Raw genomic sequence first — 5,367 nt, 5'->3', positions numbered from 1 at the left:
TATAAGAAATGTGCAGAATATGACAATTTAATGGTGGAGGTACACATATTGAAAGATGTCTTGTGATGCACTGTTGAGGAACCTGTGACCAAAGTTTTTCATCTCCGACCTTGTCAGGTATTGAACAATCAATAAATAAAGAACTCAGAATTATTAAATATAAAACACAGAATTTGTGTGATTATACTAAATGATTTACAAATAAACACCACTGCATATTTACAACTATACACATGCTGATGTAACGCAAATGTTTCCAACTTGGGATCAATAAAGTATATCTTATCTTAAGATGATCGATGGCTACTGCCATATTTGCACAATGTGCCTCTGAACCTTGACAAGTGCATGTTTCAGGCTTATCAATGAACAACAGGAGGGGTCACAGACATAAGACCAGCTGTTAAATAAAGCTCTTCTGACCTTAGCTGTCGTGTGGGTATATATTAATGCTGCCCATTATGGGCACAAGCAATTTTCACCCATTTATTAATTATATGTTTTAAATTTGAGTGTTTCCTGTCCCCTAAACCTCCAGGGATGTACAGTTAATACTGGCAACTTCTTATTATGGGAAATATGAAAACGTCTTTTAAAACTACAACTCCCAGTAGAGACGTGCCATAGATAGAGAACATGTTGCGAAACACACAATAGCCAGCATGTGTAGTTCTGGGGATGGGGTGGGGGAGGGGGGACGCGGTGGACCCGTTCAAATCCAGTTTTGGACAGTCTGCCGTGGTTCCATCCCATTTCAAGTGCTGTTCGACACTCTGCACACTCTCCAATCACAGAGGTTGAGGACTATCACGGGGTTTATCAAGCGAAGCGGAGAGAATACTTACTTCCGGGTGTAATATTCTGTAAAGCAAAAGAGCTGCTCCGACCCTCGGTCCTGACGGACTCCAACTTGTGTTTATTAATCAAACAAATAAATAAACACAAGGATAATTATGTGTTATTGTTGAGTACATGGAGAATTGCACAGGGGAAAATAATGTATCTATTGTGGTGATTGACATTATTCACCCACGGATCTATGGGTTAGGGTATTGTTCTGCACGGACATTTTAGTGAGCCCGACTTCCTGTCTCCGCCGGTCTTCGCTTCCCGGGCATGAAGCTGTTTACATGTGTTTTGAGATGCTAAATAAAAGTCTAGCTTGTACCTTTGATACCCCGCCTCCGACTCCCATCTCTCGGGACCACACTATGCCACAATTTTAGATGCGGATTTTGTTAAACTAATAGGGTTTGCACTGTGGACCAACACTATACATTGACGGGGAAGGGGGTAGCAATAAAGATAACACCATTTTACCCAACATAACAGAAATAATATCGATAGCAGCGTCCCTAGCAACCACCTTGGTAACAATGAAAACGTTGTATAGACACAATTTCTTGAAGTAATCTTCGTAATAACTAGCAAACTAAATATCATGTACATCCACTGCACACATAATCTGAAATAACAACTCATATTTCTCGCATCAAATGACATCAAAACGCATTTTAATGGCCAAACTAACTTTAAAATAGGCATTTTCTACCGAGAATAAAACGAATTTCGGCCATGTTTTCTTTTTCTGCAGGGAGAAATGTGAAGATCATGTGACATAGACGCCAGCCATCGGAATGAATGGTGAAAAAAACGGGGTTTGTCAAACAGAGCACATGGTGTAGTCCAAACGATAGCTGGGGATTCTGGGTAGTGTAGTGTCTTCTGCCATCCTTTACTCAGAAAACATATTTGTTTCTCCGAATCGAAGGGGAAAAATACAAAAGCATTGCACACAATTTAAACCAATCAATGTTGTGTAATTAACAAGGATAATCTGGTGTTTTTTAGTCGATGAGTAGTGCAGATATCACTGTAAAATCAATCGACAGTAAGAGGAATACTTACTTCCGGGTGTACAATTCTCCGTTATCCAATGGGAATGGACGCTCACATTGCCTTTAAGGGCAGCCGGCATAAACGAATGCCGTGCTTCCATGAGCGTCAAATCCCGACGCAGATGGGAATACATTGCAATCAGTTGAAAGCTATTTGCGTCCCTTTATGACGCTGAAGGAGCCTAGGAGCGTCACAATTGGACGCCACGGACACTGACCAAACGTCGCTATTGGACGCTTAGGGAGTGAGAGTGTGTTGGTCAGTGACACCCCACAGCGAGCAAGCATGCCGCCCGCCGATTTTGCGGCAGCTCTTTTCCTCAAGAACGCTAACGAAAGAGCTCTATAATGGCAGGCAAACATTTTTTATGGACGGAGGAGATGTGGCGGAGGAAACAAGAGCAATACCCGTGGATAGACTGCAAAGCTCGGAAACGGCTGCAAAGTTTGTTCATCCAATTCGGATTTATTTTTAATTTCAGGACAACTTTGGTTTGTTTGCTATGAGTTTTAAATAGAGAGAGAGAGAGCGAGAGAGAGAGAGAGAGAGAGAGAGAGAGAGAGAGAGAGAGAGAGAGAGAGAGAGAGAGAGAGAGAGAGAGATCTGCAATACTGTAGCCAGAGGCGGATTTAGGATTGTAGGAGATCCGGGGCTTAGCCCAGGAGTTGTTGGGTTGGGGGGGGGGGGCAGGGTTACAGTGCTATTTTTTTATAAGTAGGGGGTGGACCGAACATCCTTTAGGGGGGTCGTCGCCTCCTCTTGGAGGGTCCGGGGGCATGCTCCCCCGGGAAGATTTTTTTTTCAAATATTGAATTTGAAAGCATCAATCTGGTGCACTTTGAGAGCAACATTAACCCTCCCTTAATAACACCTTAAAGCGGACGAAAGGCACTGGAGAACACTCATTAACACCCTTTAATGAAGCAAACTAATGCCTTAACTCACTCAAATAGTCAATTACTTATTAAGGTGAAACGAATGTGCGTAGAGTTTTAAAGGATGCGGATAGTCTCACCTTGATTCTGGCGCATTGCTTATCATTTTATAGATCTATTCTCATCCACCATCTTTGTTTGTGACATAAAGAATGTAAGAGTCACGTTTCTGAATCGGACACTCTGAGTGGATGCAGTCACAGCCAATCGGATTCAGAGGGTTGCCTGTCAGTTCTGTTGTCATGTGTACTGAAACGAGAGCCGGTATAATTCCACGCGCGAAAACAAAATACAAATTTGAATACGTTATTTTAGTGTCTTAAAAGTAGACTGAGGTATGAAGAGTTAAAGAGCTTACGAAATGCTTTTAGCACCTGTTAGTGGGCTTAGTATATGATAGAGGTTGCATTTGTATTGTGGAATGTGCCATATGATTGTTTTATTATTGATCTATTTTTAATAAATCACGATTATAACAGCATACAAAAGTTGTCAGTTAGTAACAATCGTTCGTTGCGCCGGAAACATCAACTTCGGCCATTTCCGGCGGTGACGTCATGAGTGGAACACAGCTGAGCTCAGTCCCGTTTGAATGCATTGAAGGGCCAAATATTACGACAAAGGATGCACAGCAATAAGACGCCAAGAATAATTGGCAAGCGATATGTTGTATGGGGATGTGGGGCCGTCTCAACATCTGGTTATGGGATGTTTTTGTGGCCAAAAAAATGATCAAATGTTGCGTATATGGACAAAACAAGTGCGTCGTACGAGGCGGACGTTTGCTAGACCAGGTAACCCGGGGTCGATGAAACCGACGATGTGTGGGCAGCACATCGAGAGATCGTGTTTCGAACAATCAACAATGCCCGCTAAGGAGAGAGAGTAAACGCTTTCTCGAAGGTTCGTTTTGCTTTCTTACAATGTTACGTTAACTCAACCTTACGTTTGCCATGAGGCTATGTTACTTCCCTTAAGAGCTAGCTGTCTTAGCTAACAACAGTTAGCAGCTAACGTTTTCTGCAGTTTGTGTTTCCACTGAAAAACATGATGTAGTTATTTAAGGGTAAGTTAAATAAACGTTATCTTACAAGTAGAGAAAGTTAAGTTGTGTTTAAAATCGTCAATGTAATGCACGTTAAAGGTTTTGTGTTGAGCATGAAGTTAGCTTTACTGTAGCTCACCAAAGGTTAGCATGTTAAGCTGCACTTTCTGTGGCAGCTCGCTTAATACAAAGAGGGATTTTGTGCTTCATTGTAAACTTTTCTTACAAATGTGTGTTAATCTACCTGAAATTGTAGGGACAGTTTTTTTCTACTCAACTATACAGACCATTGTTGAGGAGATGCAAAACATACTGTAAATGAGTTGGGTCTGACATACATGTTACTTTGCTGCTAAAAAATGAAACATTATCAGATGAGGACATCACCAAAGTGTGTGAGTCTGTCAGGGGATTTGATCTGTTCTTTGCATGTCGTACAGGGCCTGTACACACTGCTCTGGTATGAATTAAAAATATAATTGTAAAATGTATGTCTCTCGCTCTTGTCATCATTCAGGCTTTGCATTTGAACTCCTATGACTGGTTGCGGACTTGAAGGGAACGACTCCATGGCCTTCCTGACATCCAGGAAAAAGGTGAGATTCTAATCCATTTCAATGCCAACAGCCAGTCATTGTTTTTAACTTTTTTAATATGATTTTTTTGGGGAATTTCTGTTTTATTGGATAGTAGAGATCTACTGGAACCTAACACCAGAGAGAGAGAGATAGAGGGAGGAGATGATATGCAGCAAAAGGCCGAGCCGGATGGTTGCTGCTCCGTGTGGAGCGTGTTCTATCAGGTAAAGCACTTTGGTACCCAGTTATTTATGGTATTGAGTTTGAATTTAGCCTTTGGAAGGTCATTTCCGTGCATTGTAAAGACTGAAAAAACATTTATTTGTCTCAACATTCCTGTAATAATTTGTTTTTTTATTGTTGATATTGTTTTGTTCTTTATTTTTGTTGTGAGAATCACTTTGCAATTGTGTAAGTGCTATATACATAATTATACTAATATTATTGTTGTTACCATCATTACCATTATTAAAAAAAAAATCTTTGTTTTCTTTATTTATCGCTGCAGAAAGGATCATGCCAGCCCACATCAAACACCTGATCAAGAACTTGTGAATCTTCAGGCAGAAAAGATGAAAACACCTGTTCAAAGTTCCAGTTTCCTGTACATGGAACCATGCCTGTCCTCTGTTCCACATGTCTTCAGTCAGTCCTGAGGCCTGTACTACGAAGCAGGATGTTCTCTTCGCGGCTAACTTCAGGGAAAACTTCGGCTTTCCGGTCCTACGAAGCTGGTTCTCTTTTTAGCGGGCTAGATCTCCATGGTAACTTATGCTGAACGGCTAAACTGCCCCGGAGCAGGTTAGGTTGCAGGCTAAGAGCTCAACTCAGTGAAAGCACTGCCTGCTGACCAATCAGAGCTCAGTGTGCGGAGTTTAAAGCGATCAAGTCACAGGAGAAAGGAAACACA

The 5,367-nt window shown here is 41.5% G+C and overlaps 1 long non-coding RNA gene across 4 annotated transcripts; it reads left to right on the top strand.

Moving 5' to 3' along the window:
• The first annotated feature begins 3,374 nt into the window (after positions 1-3,374).
• Positions 3,375-5,151, top strand: LOC139434083 (uncharacterized). Of its 4 annotated transcripts, none has more exons than XR_011643500.1 (4): positions 3,375-3,737; positions 4,397-4,475; positions 4,573-4,681; positions 4,966-5,151. It is a non-coding gene; the product is annotated as an uncharacterized lncRNA (long non-coding RNA). The 4 variants fall into 4 exon arrangements; XR_011643499.1 differs by having other exon boundaries at positions 4,570-4,681; XR_011643498.1 differs by lacking the exon at positions 3,375-3,737 and having other exon boundaries at positions 3,931-4,475.
• The last annotated feature ends 216 nt before the right edge of the window (positions 5,152-5,367 follow it).

Source organism: Pseudochaenichthys georgianus, chromosome 7, assembly GCF_902827115.2.
Source record: "Pseudochaenichthys georgianus chromosome 7, fPseGeo1.2, whole genome shotgun sequence".
In the NCBI taxonomy this organism is placed as follows: domain Eukaryota; kingdom Metazoa; phylum Chordata; class Actinopteri; order Perciformes; family Channichthyidae; genus Pseudochaenichthys; species Pseudochaenichthys georgianus.
The sequence above is the reverse complement of the archived record's forward strand: the minus strand, read 5'-3'. Positions and strand labels throughout refer to the sequence as shown.